Source organism: Pipra filicauda, unplaced genomic scaffold, assembly GCF_003945595.2.
Source record: "Pipra filicauda isolate LSUMZ 115617 unplaced genomic scaffold, ASM394559v2 scaffold95_size2449627_pilon, whole genome shotgun sequence".
Taxonomy (NCBI): domain Eukaryota; kingdom Metazoa; phylum Chordata; class Aves; order Passeriformes; family Pipridae; genus Pipra; species Pipra filicauda.
Genome location: NW_024105153.1, coordinates 2,211,041 through 2,229,581, shown reverse-complemented (window position 1 = coordinate 2,229,581; position 18,541 = coordinate 2,211,041). Strand labels below are relative to the sequence as shown.

Sequence of the window (18,541 nt, the reverse complement as noted above, 5' to 3'; positions counted from 1 at the left end):
TTGTAAGCCCGTGCGTCTCATACCACAGAGCAGACACCCAAAGTCTGCCAAGATTCCCTATCTCAAAGGGACAGTGGATCCGATCTCTGGGCTGCAGCTCCACCCTTGCGTAGGTACACGTTGCCATTTGACCTGCCAGAGTTGCCAAACTACAGTATCACAGAAGACTGTCATGTCAGAGAAGATACACATATTTATCTATTACCCTGTGCACTTAAAAGGACACAGACTACCAGGGGAAACCTTCTCTCTAATTTTCTGTTTTGCTTGATTTTTATGCTTCATCATGCAAGCAATACTTTCTCAGGAAAGATCTGCCTTGATGGAGACAGGCAACGCTTTTAAATCCATGCAGGTGAACGTACGGAGACATGTAATAAAATGTCATTCTTAAACTAGCTCCTTCCTGGGACATTGGTGAAGCAGCAAGCCCTGGTCATCTCTCTTTAGCCTTCCTGTAGCATCCTGAGAAACAGTTCTCTGTGGCATGCCAAGGCCCAGCTCTATACCTGGTCATATCAACAGACCTCATGCACCAACTGTGCATTCAACTGTGGTTTGAAATTAAGGTCTAAGTCCACAGATCATGGCTGGGCTCATCTATACAGAGCACGCTGTTTCTTGCAAATTCAAATCACATTTGGGACAGTTTATATCAGACCCAGACTGAGGAATCTCCAGGCCTTCACATTCAAAAAGAGATGGACTATCAGATGCCAGTTTCCTTATGTGGAAAAATACAAGACAGAGGACCAGGCATTAGGAGGTTTTGGATTCCTCATGGAACATGCCTGTTTTCAAAACTGGGTGATGAAAGAGCAATAATTTAACACACCTCCTGCCTTTTCTAGCTCCCAACCCCACACATCCTTAAAATGCATACACACAGAACAAAAGAGACACTTAAAAGCTTTTAGGAAACTCATCTATGTAGACTGCCTTTGTACTCAACAGGGATTAGCTTCTCTAGAGGGCAAGCTGGAGCACATCCATTGGGCTCCTACTCTACACTGTCCTTTGAAGGACCCTGTCTTTCTCCACTGACTCCCTGGAGGTCCTCCGGAAACAAGTCTGCCACAGCTAGTGTTCACTTCTGGAAAAACTCCCGTTTCCATATAAAAGCCAAACATCTCACCAAGCTTATAAAAGCAAATGTATGATGAACAATGAGAGGGGATATACAGAGGGATATGAACAGCAGGAATGAAAATCACAAGTGATTTTAAAGATCTGGAGACAATTTTAAAGAGCTACCTGCACATTATAGGAACTGATAAAAAATTTCATTGAAGCAGTAACTCTGGTTTCCTGTCACAGAGTCTGTAGTTTTCATCCCTCATCCTTTAAGAGCATTTGTTTGAGAATCAGGTCTTTGTTCCCTGGGAATTCACCTCCTCCCGTCACTTTTTTCCCCACCTGGAGTCAGCACTGGAGCTCAATGCTAAATGAAACATTTTGTTGTCACTGGGAAAAAACAAATGCATCCAAAGCAGAACAAGAACAAACCTGCACTGACTAAATTGCAGGGAGAATTAGCTCCCATGTCTCCCAAGTCTCAGAGGACTCCACTGCCTCTGGGCTACAGAGCCTGTGCCTCCATTTTTTTCATGCTGAAGTAATTTCCCTTTTTATAAGTATTTACTTTACATCAGGCCAAAGAAACAAACTACCTCTACAGCCCAGTTGTTAGAGCACTCCCTCTCCAGGACAATGAATAGGCATTTATATGAAGTAGAACAGTTCCAACTGGAAAAGTTCCAACTGAGAAAGCATTACTGCAGAGGACCCAGTTGTCTAAGCCCTCATCTTGGCTAGGACAGCCTCAGGGACAAATCCCCAATTCAAAGTATGCAGAATAGGCATGTGTCATCGACAACCCAGTTAGTTTTCTGCCTACTAGGCTGCTAGCTATTCTTTTCTCTGCTTTTTCATGAAAACACATCGAACACTCTAATCTCATTGCAGAACTAGCAAAACCTCTCAAATTAATTTTTTTTCTTTTTTTTGTGAGGCAGTTAACCCATTTCCTGCCATGTTCACTCCATAACAAACCTCTTTCATCAAAAACCTTGATCACCATTTCTAATGTCAAAAGCTGAAGTCAGGAATCAATCTGTCCAAACAAAGAATGTCCTAACAAAAAAAAAAAAAAAAAAATACTATTAAGGCAAGGTGTAGACTTTAACCAACACTCATCTCCTACTATGTATCTCCTGGTTTCTGAAAGTTATTAGTCCCTCCAGTAAGTAAAAACCATTGCACAAAAAGCATTGCTCATGTAAGATACCTGCTTTGGGTATCCAGCTCCTGCTTCAGAGAGTGCCAAGGCTCAGGCATTCAGCTCTTGCAAAGTTCTGAGTCCTGAAGTTCAGAGAGTCTTTTAGCTCCTTTACTCCCCATTGAAATGGTGCAAATTAAAAAGGATAACGCATGATCCTTGCAGCTCTCTCTGAATCATTGGTTTGAAACTTTGCAAATTTTCAAACCAGAGATTGAAAGAGAACTTTCTGCAAGAGTCACTGTATCTCTTAAGGCAGCCATCCCACAGCTACTCTATTTTTCTAAGCTTCTTAGTTTTTATCTCCTCCTGTTTAGCTTAAGGGTCCACCATCATGTTACAAAACGGTTGCAATGTCTTTTCTGAGATTCCCGTTTATACTTTTGTGGCATTTGCCACTTTGTTACTTTCAGATGGAGTCTTAAAAGCTTCCTCACAGAAAGATATGGTACTGCAGACCACATCCAAGCTGATTTTATACTTTGACTTTCAACACTTCAGGACATTATCTGTATAATTTTAATTATATATGATATTCACCTTTTCAGTAATAAATTAGAGAGTAATTCCAAGTTGCACCAAAACCACAGAGAAACGAAAGGGAGAGCCTATGAGAACAGATTATGTCATTCTGTTGCTTTCATTAAACTCTCCCTTGGGGATTATCAGCCTCTGATGTTTCAGCTTGCCTCTTCCGAAACAGGTCTGACACAAGGGAATCTCCCCTGAGATGCTTAGGCCACTGACTACAGCAGCCAGCAATAACAGAGAATTACAGAGGAGGAGAGAGAGGGGTGGAGGGATATGCAGATCCTTCCCATGTGCTTTTCATGCAAGCGTATGCCTACATGCAAGTAGCCGCGAGTTAGTGCGTCCTAGTGCATTTCCTCTGCCACAATGCACTTCAAATGCATTTCTCAGCAGAGTCTTGTGACAGAAATTACCCAGCAATCCAGCTGTGTACAATTAAACAACATCCTGCTTTACCTGGCACAAAGAGATGTACAGCAGCAACCCTTTCTCCATCCTCCTCCTGGATCAGCTGGCAGCATTCCGATACCTTTCCAGGCAGCAGTAGAGCCATTCCTCTCACTGCACAGGCTTCAAAACCACTTGCCCCACAATGCTGTGAAAACTTGGGATTGCCCTTGGAATCAGACCCCACCTTTAGGCTCCTAGCAGCTCTTCTGCAAATCATTTCCAGGTGGTATTAATTTAGGACCACCTTCTTTCACATTCCAAACTCCCCCTGCATATCTCCAGGACCTCATTCCCAGCTGTGAACACTGGAGTAGCAAAAGTCCCATGTGGCACAGGGCCACATGGCCACAGCCCCTTGTTATAGCAGACTTCAATCTCTAACCTACCTGTAACCCGCTGTGTCCTGTTCATGCCCTGCAGTCAGAGGTAACAATGCGGGACCACTGTGAATTTAAGCTATCATGAGGCTATTATGCCTATCACCTGAAAACAATTTTCTGTTCATTAGGCCATCAGCTGAGATGTAGGACATGGCATTTGCACTACTAAATTATCATCAGGCTCGTGACACCAGATCTTATCTGTCTCAGCTGGTTCTGAGTAACCATCTCACCTCCTAGTCTGTTTTGAAATAGTTTACTATTAATAACTTACTAACTGTATACATTTTACATTTGTTTCCTTTTGTAAAATCCTCCAAATTCTTCAGAGGTCATACATGCAAGAAACTACATCCATGTTAGAGAGTTGTGTATATTAGCTCCTCAACAGTGCATGGTAACCTTAAATAAGAGATTAGGAGAATAGGTGAAATAAAAATGTTAAGTCCAAGCATAATAAAAAAAGAGAGCTTATTGTGTCATTTCCTCCATTTGAGTTTGGGTGTGTCATGGACACCTGTATAGAAAACTCCTGATTCCTACAAAATACACCAGAGGTCAGGATTACATGCTTGTTAATCTGTTAAAAAATAGTGTAATCCACCAGCAAAGTTGCACCACAGTCATGACTTCTGCTGATGCACAGGAGGATATAAACTGGCATAGGCCTTAGGCCGCACAGCGCGTTCCCAATGCTGGGCAAACTCACAATTTCAAAATTGCACTTTCAGACACCTCAGCCCCTGGCAGGGGAATCTCTACTGACTCAAAACTAGGGAGACCCCTCACTGAACCCATTAACAGAGCCACCCATTCAAACCCCAACCAGGCGCAGGAAGTTTCTCCAACTCAGAGCACAGAGAGTTGAGATTGTGAAGGCTGGCTAGTGAAGCCATGATTCTCAGAAACCATGATGCTTGTGATTGCCCATATCCCATTTTTTCTTCTGGAAGCAGCAAAGTAAGCACAAGACATCTTTAAACTGTATCTCAACTTGCAAGACAAAAGAATGACATCATGAAATAGCAAGGTGTGAATTTTCACATCATTCAGTATGTGATGGTAAACATCATCTCCCCTTGCAGTATGAAGTTTTAGCACACTAGCTGTTCAGATGCTGTGATAGTGTAAAAACTTGAATGCAACGGCTACAGACAGGTGAAGCTTCTTAATGAAAGAGACATGGTCTCAATCTAGAACAGCCTATTTTACCCCAGGATTCAAGAACTGTACTTGCAAATGCTAAAGCATCACATGGGACACGTTTGTAAGCCTCTTCTGCCCCAAATTCTATACCAAAGCTCTAGCTGTCCCCCGAACAGGATGAGCTGCCACAACATACCAGAGATATTGCAAACCAGACATCTTTGGGGAGCTCCTGATACACTCAAGTGTATCAGGTGGTTGTTGCCACCAGTCGACACCATCATTTTGACTCCTACAGCTACCATATGAGATTTGGAGCACAGGGCCCAACCCAATCAGGTTCCTCCGATGGGACAGTCAATCCCTCCCTCCTGCACACAGGACAGATCAACCTCATTATCTTTCTTCCAAAGTTGTTTGGCTAAGCATGCAAATATCATGATCTAAGGTTCACTGAAGACAGACTATTAGATACAAAATGCTGATCGTTCAGCACCTACATCTAGCCTTAAATATTGTCAGTCAAAGCTAATCTGCCAAAATTATCAACATCTTCTACTGTCACTAAAAACATTATTGCAGTAAACATTTAATTTGATGTTTAATTTGTATTCTCTCTGCTTCATCTTAAACTCATTTATTTCCTGATCTGTCCTTTGTGACTAATGAGAATAATTGGCCCCTGTCCTTCTTCTGTAACAGTCTTTTATGTATTTGCAGACAGTCAGGGATCCACCCACAGTTGTCTTTTCTCCAGACTGAGCTTCTGTGGCTCTCTCAACCCTTTTTACAGGTCTTGTTTTCTCTGTGATCATTGTCTTAGTTCACTCCCCCACACTCTCCCCAGTTCTTCCCTCTCTTAGAAGTGCAGCCCCTAAACAGAACACAGTTATCTAAGCAGGGCTTAACCACAACTGTAAATAGGCACTAGACAGATCATTTCATTATTTCCAACAAATAATACAAACAGGATTGTATACGGAGTTCACACACGGGCTGGACAGCAGGTCTAGAGCAGGATGGTGGCAGTCAGATTGCTTCATTTCTTGGTCAGTGGTTGAAATCCAGACTGAAAGTGTTAGCAAGCAAGAATTATTTCCACAACTATATAGCTACATACAGACAAAGAAGTGTAGGCTGACTGCTACCTTGAGAAGTAATTTAAGAGTTTGTCACATGAAGCGTTACCTGGAGGTGAGTTCCTACATGCCCAACATGCCAGGGATGAGTGGGAGTGACCCATGTCCCGTGGATTATTCAGATCAGATAATCTGGTGGCCCCACACCCGTTTTAGTGGATGAGCAATCAGCAGAGACAAGCACCAAACACGAACATGAAGATAAAATTCACATTTTTCCCCCTAAGAGTGTTTCTTCCCTATAAATGTTTCAGCACAGCCATGCACACTAGTGTTAATGATACTGTATCATACTGTATGCTTTGGAATACAGAAACATCTTCAGTATTCAGTTGGCAACCCAACCTTTTACCTGAGTCACTTTCAGTGACTTTTCAGTTCTGACCCTTCCTTGTAGATGGGTTTTGAGGGAGTGAATGGTGCAGAGGTCTCAGCCTAGTATCCCTTTCACTTTGGGCCAGTAACCACACCCTCATTCAAAATTTCTCTTTTTTCCCAGATATTTAATCAATCCATTTGTATTGGTGGCTCTGAAACACGGTCTTTGATTGCTTGTGTTAGAAAGGGAAGAGAGCCACCCAGCATACTTCTCAGTCTACAAATACTCACTGTATTAAGAAGAATCAGCTGTCAGTGAGTCTCAGAGCACGTACTCTTTCTCTCTCCCCTTTTTAGTGACCCTCTGTACAGAAAAAGCAGTATTTTTATTCTCCACATATGAAGCATATTCAGTGTATGTGTAACAATTTTAAAAAGATAAGTCAGTCCCTCCTCCTGCCCAGACTCAGTGTTCTCTCCTGCTTCCAAGAAAACACTAAATAAAAGACAGCCTTGCCCTGAGAGATTCAAATTAGCCATGGTTTGAATTGACTTGATCACAGCACAGTTTGCACGCTGCCTTGTGCCACACATTTGTTTCTGACTGCATAGAGAGGGGACATTTTTTCTTTTCAGTAACCTCGGGCACATGGAGATATACTGCCTGGTTTGCACAGATCACCACCATGCCTTTGGTCGACTTTTACACACACCAGTTCACACTCCAACATATAGTTCTATCTGGGAGCTTGTGGTTTGCACCTAAGGAAGCAATGAGCCCCTGAATGATAAAGGGTAGGTTCACTTGGATTTATTTTTTTTTCCAGCATGAGAGGTAGCTCTGATATTTAATCCAGCTGGGTCAATCTCCTAGTTCCCAGGTGGTTAGCACTATGGCACTTATTTTGTCAGAGCAAGCATCCCTGCCAGCAACTGCCTTCTTATCTATATGAACAGACAAGTAAGAAGGGTAAGTCGGATGGTGGAGCCCCCTCTGTGGTTGGACAAATGGGTTTTTTAGTTCCCATTATGAGGCACTTTGCTGAAGCAGAAACACAAAGCTCAGAAGAAGGGACAAGGCAGTGGTGGCAGGTGAGCCATGCTTAGCTTCAAATATCTTATTTTTCTCTGGTTCCCCTTCCACATATTTCAGTGCTGTGATCTTCAAACTGCTATTTCATCTTATGCAGGGAGGTACCCAGGGCCATAGCTAGTCCGTCTGACTGCGGCAAAGCGGCAAGATTAATAAGTTGATTCACTGTGGTTTGAAGAGTTCCAGTGAATGAGTGGACAGAGGACGGATGAGAGTAATAGCAGGTAACCAATCAGCCATGTTTCTCCCAACATTTCGTGCTTTTCTATCAAGTATAAATATATATCAAAGAAAGATAATCGCAGAAGAGTTTGGCAATCCTAGAGCCCCAATGTCAGGCAGAATGGATACTATGAGCATTCCATGGTGGATTAGGCAATCACAATATATTGAGCCATCTCTCTCAAAAAGATCATCTAGTCCATCTCCTCTATTAACTAATCCATTTCTTTGTGATAAATTGCAGCTTACACAAAGAAAATTTAAAAAAAAAAAACTAAAAAAACCCTCTGCGTGTTCTCCAGCTGCAAGATAACTCTCCCTGTGGCCCACCAAACCATGCTGCCAAGTAGACTACTGGCAGAGTAGAGCTGTGGCTTCCCTAAAGGCCAAGACGATTAAACCTCTAGGGAGCAGTCCTCGGTCTGGACTATCTCACAGGCAGCTTTTGTGCATCCTAAGGAGCAAAAGAGTGTGGAATGGAGCCCATTGCAAAGATAAGCCGTGCTGTCTGTACAGAGCTCCCACCCTCTGCCAGCTTGGGGGAATGAGGAAACAGCACTGGGAATCACATCCAGACCTCCCACGTGGTACTGCAGAGACACTGATTCCTGGTGCCAACCCAGGCAACGTGAGTCCAGTGTGGGAATCCAAGCACAGCTCCATAGCTCTGGCACCAGCAGTGAGGTCCACCTGCCCGCTTCCAAACCAAGCACAAGAAACTGCCGCAGCTCCAATATCAGATGAAACGCATACGTTAATTCCATCATCTTTTCCCCCTGTAGGTTAGGGTTTGGGGATGGGGTGCTGGTTCACAGACTTTTTATACAAGGAGACTCGGTAATCCAAAATGAGGATAAAACAAGTCAAAGCCTAAATTATTAGATGGGGATGGTGGGTTGGGATTTTTGCCCCTGATCTGTATTTTCCATCTCTCCATGATCTCTTTGCGTTCTTGCATGTACAGGTGCAATGTAGAACTCAGCCAACAATGCAGTTATCCTGAAAATCCTGCCCAGAATGGGATGGCTGGAGACTGCTGCTGACACCTTCTTTTGCCCAGCAATGGTCTCGCTGGCAAAGGGATTGCAAGAGGCACCAGACTGGCACAGGCTAAGCTGGGCTGGTGCAGCAGGTGTGTGACAACAGATCAGAGCCCAGGGTGCTTAGGAAGAGGAGTCGTGGCTTTGATTATGCTTCTTTCCTTTTACCTGCTGAGATCTGTCCCTGCGTATATAAGCTGAGCCGAGAGGAGGCTGAAGTGGATCTCACCTCCCCCAGGCTGTTTTCCCACTCTGTCCTCAACCTGTTTCATCATCTCCTAACCCTCTGAGACCTCCACTCAGGACTGGGAGACAAGCTGGTGTGATGAGGAACCAAAGAAAACCAGGATGTGTGGAGGCGACAAGAGCTGCTGCTTTGGGGTGGCATGGGTGAGCACTTGAAAATCGCCCATACCCAAACCTCTCCTCTTAGAGAGCACCCTGCACCCACACACAAACTGCTGCTTTCTCCAGAGCTGCAGCTGGGGCACACCAGGTCATCCCACATCCCACAGGGCAGGGTGCCATGCCCCTGCTCTGCTCCCCAAGGCCTTGGGGAATGGGGCAGCACTAGCATGAGCTCATCCCATAAGCTGGGAGTATTGCATACCCAGCCCTCTCAGCCTGCCCAAGGGGCAGCTCAGAGGAGATCAGCTGCCTCCATACACTGCTTGCAAAGCCTGAGGTAGCTGTGCTTGATGGTTGGGAGAGCAGTTTTAGAGGGCATCTCCTTTTGCCCATACTGGAGCTTGCAGAGAACACGAGGAGTCACAGGTAAAGGTAGCAGCAAGAGAGACTGGGAGGTAAAGGAAGGATGAGGATGTAGGCCCATGCTCCTGGCCCCCATGACTGAGCATCAAAGCTGACAGACCCCTCCCCAACTCCCATCTGCCCTGTTCCACCTGGAGCATGAACCTGGCCCAGGGCAGGGCTAAGAAGGGCTGTGATAGCGATGCGGCAGCTGCTTGGGCCCAGTGCCCTGCTGGCAGGGCTGGTGACTGTGGCAGGCCCCAGGCGGGCAGGGATGGGTGCAGGTCTCCAGAGGAGCAGGCAGCCTGGCCCGGCTCCCGGGGACTGCCACCCTGACCAGGCACCCAAGGCAACCTTCCTCCTCTTCCCTCCTATCTGCCTGCAAAAGCCGGGGCGAGGGGGAAGGGGCTGAGCCCAGCATCTGCTCTCCCCTCGGACGCTGCTGGCATCCCCCCCGGGGCTTGTGTTTTAGGGGTTCTCAGGGGTAAATGACCCCCGACGAAGGGGGCTACAATCCCCCACCCAGTCGGTGCTGGCGTCCTGGGTAGATCCGGGAGCCGCGAGGCCTGAGAAATTCCTCCCGAAAAGGGGGGAAAGGCTTCGGCACGCCCTCCTCCCCGCATAGGTAAAGTTTCTACTCCCACTTGCGGAGGAAATGGGAGGGAGGGAGAGCTCAGGCAGGGAGGATCCAGGCGCGGATAAACCCTGGGAAGCCTTAGATATTTATAGAAGCACAGCCAGAATATGTCAGGAAAGGTGGCTTTCAACCCCTTGACGCGGAACCACTCCTGGGTTTTAACAGTAGCCCCATAAAAACCCCTCAGAAATGTGGCAAAGAGCTACTGGAAGGATGAAGGCAAAGGCGGGGGTGGGAAAGGCGCGCCCCCGCCTCAGGATGCTCCGGATGCCTCAAGGGCTGAGGGTGCCTCAAGGATGCCTCACCCCGCGGCAGGGCTGGAGGGTGACACACACCCCCCCATTTTGCAGCGGGGTGAGTCTCTCGATCCGTATGGCCGCCCCCCGCCCGCTGCCAGGCTTCCGGTCTGCCATAGGGTCGAAAGGAAGGGAGAGGCGGGTCGGTGGGAGCCCAGGTGGGGGGGCTGCCGATGCGGGTAAGGGTGGTGGGGGTGCGCCCCCGGGAGGGGGCTGTGCAGCAGCTCACCCCTGCCCCCCGCCTCTCGGCGTGGGAGCGCAGACCCACGCGTGCCGGGCGAAGCGGCGCGCTGGGCACGGGCTGAGGCTTAAAATAACCCCGAGACGTTCAACACCTTGTGCCCGGCGCTCCCGCATCCCACGGCGCTCTGCTCCCTTTGTCTTGCCACCATCTTACAGAAAGACTCACATGTCACGTTACGGTCGGGATGCACCGGTATCTCTCGCGTATCTACAGCCGAGTGGCACGTTAGCCATTTTGCATCCCTCCCGAGTGGGCTGGGGAAGGGGCTGCCTGCGCAGGGACACGGGGTGTAAGGCGCGGGGAATGGGGGGGGTGGAGGATGGGTCGCGGCGGACAGGGGCCACGATGCCCGCTGATAGCACCAGGGGGACGGGGATAAATTAAAACACGTGAAGTTGCCTGAATACAGCGCCTCGTAGGTTCATGCTAAGTCTCTTGACGTGCTTGGACTTAAAATAGCCCTTCACCTCCACGCAAGCAGGCGCGCTCGCCCCGGCGCTGGGCGGGCTCCTGCCGCGGTGCCAGGGGCGGCCCCGACCACCCCCCGGGCCCCGGCCCCGGCCCCCGCGTTAGGCCGCTCACGATCGAGAGGCCGGCGTGGGTTCTAAGTAATGCACCACCCTCCTCGGCAACAAGCAGGTTTCTACGTCCTGTTGTTCCTAATGAGCTCTGTTTTCACATCAAAGCATGGCAAGAAGCCGCTGGACCAGCGAAAAGAAGGAGGCAATTTGCGGGTGGATGGATGGGAATTATTTTCTTTTTCACCCCTTTCCAAAACCGCGTTCCTCCTCCCGTGTCTCTCTCGACCCCCACCTGCCCACCCCCCCAAAAAAATCACAAGGGACTTTTCCCCGATTCACGACGCGGTATGTAACTCAAAAGCATCCCTCTCGCCTTCTCTTCATGTCCTATTTGATGAGCCAAGAGAGAATCAACATGTCTGGTGAATGTTATTTTATTTTTTCCCCCGTGTCTGCTTCTAAAAGCAGCATCTCTAAACCTTTTGTTCTACTGTGAGTGATCTTCCCTGGGCAAACCAAAATGAGCTGCCAGCAAAACCACAGAAACAGGAATTTCCCTACCTTGGTTTGTAGAAGCAGAACCTCTAGACGGACAGATCAAGGGAGAGAGCATGTTGGGAATGTCCAGTCTCCTCTTCTTGCTTGCATATCCACATAAGAAGAATAAGGGTCGGGGGGCAAATGTGGGGGAATGAGCTAAAAAACAATCCTACTTGGCTGTAAAAAAAATAGAGGTTTCTTTGTGGCAATCTTGCGTCTTGAAGCGGTGCAAATTCAAAAGCTGGAGAGAATCACTACAGAGGATATTCAGCACGACTGGTGAGGATCATCAAATGCAGGTTCCAGAGTAAGCATTCCTTTCGCCTTTTTAATGATTATTCTTATAATTCTTTTTTTTTTCCTGGAGCCCTATTGAAAGAGGTTGTGTTTAATGCAACTGGAGGTCGGTGCCGTTCTTCTGTGAAGCATGATTATCCTCAAAGCGTCCCCTTCCTGAAGGGAAAAATAAGCATCAATTTTGTATTAGAGGGATCTGAAGGGGATAAAAACCGCTCCCCAACAAAGACATTAATATATTGAGAAAGAAGGGAGACAAAACGCATTTCCCAACAGTGCACACCAGCGGAATTTAAAAAAAAAAATAAATTAAAAAAAAAACCAACAAAAAAAAACAGCTGGCACGAGTCTATAAATAATTCAGATACGGGCTGACTACACCATTCCCGGGATAGGCATGCATACGAGACGGGAAAGCGGGCACGATGTGAATCGCGGAGAGAAGGCGCCTCCCCCCCCCCGCCACGGCCCCCTCCCCACGCACGCACAGCATTTCGCCCACCCCCGGGCCCAGCCCCCGAGGGCTGGCGAGGGCCGTGCCCACCCCTCTGCAGTGCTGCCGGCACCGCTGCCCGCCGCGCTCGGCTCCACGGGCAGCGCGGGGCGCGCTCCGCGCACACACACGCACCGCCACCGGGGCCGGGGGGGCGATGGGGGGCTGCTTCACCTGCGACGGGGCCGGTTTGCACTACGCGCCCTCCACCACGCCCTCCCCCCCCCCCTTCACCTCCCGCAACACAACCCTCGCCTCTCAGGGCTTTGCTTGGGCTCTTTTTTTTCCTAGGGGTGGGTGGGTGGGTAGCTGGGAGTGTCCCCACACCACCGATGGTGCACAGTCGGACCGGGCTTATAGCTATGCAGGCATTTATTTAATGAAGCCGTAGGTATTTTTTTTCTTTTCCCCTCCCATCTCGCACAGAAAAAGATTCACACTTACAGCTGTCATAAAATCCAGACCCACATACATACCAGCAAATCCTGCTTCAAGCACTCGGTTTGCTCTGAGTAGCTACTGCCCCCCTCTCTGCCTGCAAGGCTGATCCGCCTCAGACATGCTCAACTTCTTCAGTCTCTCCTCTGTTACTGCCCGGGTGGGAGATGCGGGGCGGGGAGGGGGAAGTGCTCAGAGCATCACCCTAAAAATACATTTTGCAAAAAAAAATCCTCTGCAATATAAAAGATCCGAGAATGCTTCCCAGAGGTAGAGAAAACATGGGAACGTGAACTAATAAAGCAGCTTAGCGATTAATAATAATTAAATATACCCGCGGAAAATGGTGAGGAGGGGGGAAAAAATCAAGGGACGGGGGAGCGGGAAGAGGTCTGTGCGAGTGAGCAGTGGGGGAAACGGGGGGAGAACAGAAGGAGGAAAAGGAGGAGGAGGAGGAGGAGGAGAGACAGTACGGGTAACGGGAGACCAACCGCTACCGAGGCGGGCAGGTCTCGACCTCCGACGTCCGGCAGGGGTGAAGAGGTAGCCCGTGCCCGGGGGCCGAGCCGCAAGAGGCACCTGTGTCTCTTGCCTGGCCCCCGGGCACGGGGCCGAGGCCGAGCCGCCGCCGCAGCCCCCGCGGGGAGCACCGGGGGCTCCCTGGGTCCGACACCCCCTCGGACCGCGACTCGGGTGCTTGGAAGCGACGGAGAGAAGGAATGCTTAAAAAAATATATTAACAATAACCATAAAATAGTAATAATGAGAAGAAAGGAACAGGCGCCCAGCCAGCAGGCAGGCAGCAGAATTAGATCTGAACGAAAAGAAAGCAGTGAGAGCAGAGATAACGCTAATATCCAAATTGGATACTCCACAATTAAGCTCGGTGCTTTAATTGCTATTCTCAGAGCCCCTTGGAAGCTAAGCAACGTGAAATCAGCCTGAACAGAAAGCAACATGCATCGGCATCCTCGTCCTGCCCTGCCCAATGGATGCCTGCACCCTTGCTGGCCATGGGGCTCTCAGCCTCGCCCCAGCATGGTGATCCACCCTGTGGTCACAGATCCGACTCTGTCCTCTCCCATGCCTAGATTTAGCATTGGGTGGTTGAGCAGAGCATGCCCACCTACCCTCCTCAGCACTGCAAAACAGTCCTAGGGAAAGTCTGCCCTTAACCAGTAAAAGACAGAGAGGGTAACAAAGCAGGCCCCCTCCAGGTGGAAGTGCCAAGTGCAGCCTTCAGGACATGTAGTCACTCTAGGGTTGCAGATGCCCACCTTGCCAATGTATGGGTCTTGGTGGGAGATTTGGATGGGCTCAGATGGTCCTTGGTGAGCCCCTAGAGACAAGAGCACTGAGGAAAGCACTCCCCATGCTTCCCTGTCAGCTACACTTGTCCTGCAGGAAATCAGGTGCCAGGCCCAACACCTGCTCAGCTTCAGTCCTGATGCATTGTCCAGCCTTTGCACACCTCTCATGGAAAGGACCCTTCAAGGAAAACACAGTGGCTTGTACCTACCTAGCATTCTCTATGTCCAGGAGCAGTGAGGAAGGTACTGCTCAAGAGACAGGCAAGGAGGGCTGGATCCCACATGCCAAAGAATTGAGTTCCAGTGAGCAGGTATGTATTTGCAGGGCAAAACATGGATATGGCCAATGTTCCCGAGGGAGGAAAGTCACCTGAAAGCACCAGAGCAGTTCTGTTCTCTCTTAATGCTCAGGTCATGTCTCAATTTGAATTAATTTATGTGGTCCAAATAGGGCTTGCTGGTGTGTAGGGAAGGCTATGGGCGGCAATGTGGCTGTAGCACTGTGTGCATATATATTAATATGCCATCCGGAGTTTGAATGAATTTCTATTTCCATGTCCAGTGTGTGTACAATGGTATTTTTCATGTAACTGCAGTGACCACAAGCAATACCAATCTGTGTTTCAGTTCTTTGACAAAAGCAGACACCAGTATTCTAATTCCAACAGCCAGGATCTTCTTGATGGTGCTGGTAAGGCCTGTTCTGCTAGATTTTCCTAACACTTTTAGGCATGCTTAAAAAAAGTGACTATGATATTTTTCATTCTAATTTCAGTAAAAATGGAAGACATATTAGCCAAAGCCTGAAGTAATCTGAAATTATCTCAGAATGGTTGGAGGAAAGAACTGTAGAGTGATACTTACATACAGAAGTTGCTAATAGCTGAAGAGATTAGTCATTTGACTTTCCCATTCCTTTCACTGATAAAGTGATACAAGAATAGCAGATAAGATTTGGCCAAGGAATGTTTTTTCCTTTCTGTATGGTAAGAAGGGATAAACTACAACTGTGCAGGTCCTCCTGCATTATTCTGGATGAAACAAGCAGAGAAGGTGCTTGACAAAGAAGAGAGGGAGTGGTTTTCATCCAGCATATTACTTGGAAACACAAAATGGAGAATTAAGAAGTATCTTAGGAACAACTTCTGAAAAGAGGTCTATCAACCAGAAGAGAGCAACTGCAATCATTTTAAGCAAGTCAGCAATATTTAAGATTATAAATCTCTGTGACCTTAAGATGAAGGAATTCACCAACCATAAGTTTTCTTTATAAAACTACACAACTCCACAGTTACGTGGTACATGGAAGCCTGTGTTATTGTTTGCTTTTAAGGATAAGACTAGTTGCCTTTCTACTTCACAGATGTTTATATACATCTTACATAAACATACATATGTATATTTATAATTGTCTCTTAAATAAATCATGTGGGCCAAGTTCCCTATAGTCATTAGGGGTCTGAGTGTCCAATTGGATACTTTTTTTAGAGAAAATTGGTGCATTCCCCCTGACCAAAGAAATCAGGCTCAGTTACAAATTTTAAATTGGGCACACAAAAATGCCAGTCAATTCAGAATTATCTTCTTGAGATTCTGCACAGCGTCTAACTCCAAAATTAATTTTATATTAAGATGTAATACTTATTGTAAATAATGTGTGTGGAGGTAGGCTCCAAATTAAAAATGTTGCGAAATCTCCAGCAGCATAGTACTGTGACAGGGTTTACTCTCACTAGCTGGAGTTGGCTTTTATTTTTTTCTCCAATCAACTAAGATGAATGAACTGCATAAAATGAAACAAATAGCATCTCTGATAGGAAATGGTTTTTCAAACATCTCTTCAATTCAAAAGCACTTAAATGTTATTTGTAAGACAAATTGAGGGATTTATTTTAAATGGGTCCATGTTTACTATAAATTAAGGGCTATATTATTCTTGTCCTGCCTAAGATAAAAGAATTTAGATGAAAGTTCTTATATCAAAAGCAACCAGAGCTGGATATGGCAGTGACAGTGTTGGGGAGGATGTGGAGCAGCAGAGCCATTCTGCCATCACAGAACAGCATCTGCCAGCACTGACAGGGACCAAAGGCCCTACAGTATCTCTAACCCTTAGTAAATGCCCTGCTGACTTCATAAAATCATAGCCCAGTTCCAGTGCAGTATGTCCCTAGATAAATGGGGTCTTTGGCTAAGGGCAAAGTCTGGCAATTCATAGGTCCTCTGCTCAAACACACACACACGTGCATTAGTAAAAGAAAAGCCATGTCTGTGAAAAGCAGTTTCTTATAATCAATGAAATGGATCAATTGTTCTGGATAATTCACACCAAAAAAAGGTTTTTCGTTATAGTGTTCCTTTGGATGTTTGCACATTGGCTACAGAGCATGGTCACCAAGAGTCCAGCTGCTTTTATACGGTGCTCTGTGCCCTGCTCCACTCAGCCAATCTGACTATTAAGTAGCCAGATACTTCCATGCACATGTCCCAGATCTTCCCACTGTCTGAGACACTGTGGGAAGTCCTGGTGTTCAAGTACTAGGCCTATGTCAGTTTTGGAAGATCACCATAACACTGGCCACACAGGTCCACAAACAAGGATGCCATGTCATGATGCATAAAGGACAGCATGAAGAAATTTTATCAGCTAATTAAAGGCAAAGCAAATGGAGAAACAAGCATACAAACCTGACAGTGGCATGACCACCTGCCTGAAGGATGCAGCTAAATTTTGGCATGAAACCTTTTTTCTTTTCTTTTGCATGTGACTCAGGACCAAAAGACGCAAGAGCAGGACTGAGCCAGAAGACACTGGGTGGGGGTATGTTCTGGTCAGTCTCTTGCAAAGACACCTGGGCACAAGGAGACCGATTTTTTCATTTGCTGCTCAGAGGACACTCACATCATCCTGCCAACAGCCCAGCAGAAGAAAATTGTGAACACTGTTGCAGTTGCTTTGAAGTGTTACACATGTTCTCTCAGCTGTCATACCAGGAGATTTAGCTGAGCTCTCATCATTTTACATCACAAAAATTGCAGCATCCCCTACTGTCTCTGCCATGGTCAGTCTGTCCCCAGAAATCCTAACAACTAACAGACTGGTTTTTTGTCATGCAGAATCAAAACCAGTGTGAAGTAGATTAAAGGAGAAATAGCTTTCACTGTGTCTTTATAGACTTGTTTTATTCTTTTGAGTATGGAATGTCAGGCTCACTGAAATTGGTTTTCCTGGATGGCCATTCATATATGAAATACATGCACATTAAACTAAGAAACTGTGGAGTTCGTTCTTTCAAATGGAAATGTGTTATTTTTGAACTGCAAAAGCACAGACAAGATTTCAAACTGACAGTGTCACTTTTTTAAGATGATATATGGCTCTTCTACCTATATCACACCCAGACTGAAGAACCTATCTGTCAAAAGGCACCACATCAAATAATAAATAGTAATTATCATCAGATGCTGTACTGTGTATCATCAAAGCACGGTACAAACATTAGCAATATATGCCATCCCTTTTACCATGCCATTTCAAAGTGGAAAGGAAAGGTTGAAGCACTGCCTTGCACCGCTCTGAGCAAGATGCCTTTTTCGTCCACCTCTGGGGTGCAAAGATCATTCCAGTGGCTGGAGATTTTGTCCCATCTCACTGGTCTTAACAAGATACGGTTTCCTGACACACTTGAATGAATGGGAAACCATAGCCCTCCCGGCAATCATCTCCACCCTATTCCAACTCTAACAAGACAAACAGATTATCTGGGTTTTTTTTCTAAAATGAACTTTCTGCTTGATGAAAGTCTTATTGGTTCTCTCTAGATTCAAGTGATGACACTCTTTCTTCTCTTCACTGGAGGAGCTGCAAAATGGATTAGGCAGATTGCCTTCATGGTTTAAAGGAAACTGGAAAACCACTTTCAGTAAGAGATAAGGTGTAGCTTTTGCCAGCTTATCACAAGGAAAAGCTAAAAAAGAGCTTCTTCAGGAAAGTGCCTCCATTCACCTATTCTCTGTACAGGGCATACAGCAGCCAGAAAAATCGCCCTTATGTCTGAAAGCCATCTTCAATATTCTAGCAGAGGATCCATCAGAGCATTCAAAACTAAATTAAAATCCCAAGGAGGAATAGGGGATTTAATTCTAGGATTAAGCTTTGAAGTTGCTCCCAGGAAATAAATTATTATTGGATGAGAACCAACACACCAATTATCTAGTTTACTGTTCATGCTACTGAGAGCTGCTGCAAACACCTTCAGGGATCTACTCTACAATATCCATATAAAGGCAAAAGCTCAGCTAGTTGCATTCCAAGAAACTTAGCTTTCCAGTTCCCACTATTAAAAGGGAAACTGTCCAGTACAAAAATGCAGGGCAATAAGATTCAGTCGCTTAAGCTTCCTGATTTTCACCTTTTA

The 18,541-nt window shown here is 46.5% G+C and overlaps 1 protein-coding gene across 3 annotated transcripts in view; it reads right to left on the bottom strand.

Annotated features, from left to right (window-relative positions):
- Positions 1 to 12,968, bottom strand: part of GRIN2B (glutamate ionotropic receptor NMDA type subunit 2B) — a 217,861-nt gene extending 204,893 nt beyond the window's left edge. Inside the window, exons 1-2 of one of the 3 annotated variants that reach the window (XM_027722630.2) lie at positions 12,852 to 12,968; positions 11,607 to 12,038 (exon numbers count right to left, since the gene is read on the bottom strand). The gene's annotated coding sequence lies outside the window, so the exon portion shown is untranslated. Of the gene's footprint in view, positions 1 to 11,606; positions 12,039 to 12,370; positions 12,429 to 12,510; positions 12,526 to 12,851 lie in introns of those variants that run through there. The other 2 variants (XM_027722631.2, XM_039391417.1) reach the window with 2 other exon arrangements.
- Between the last annotated feature and the right edge of the window lie 5,573 nt (positions 12,969 to 18,541).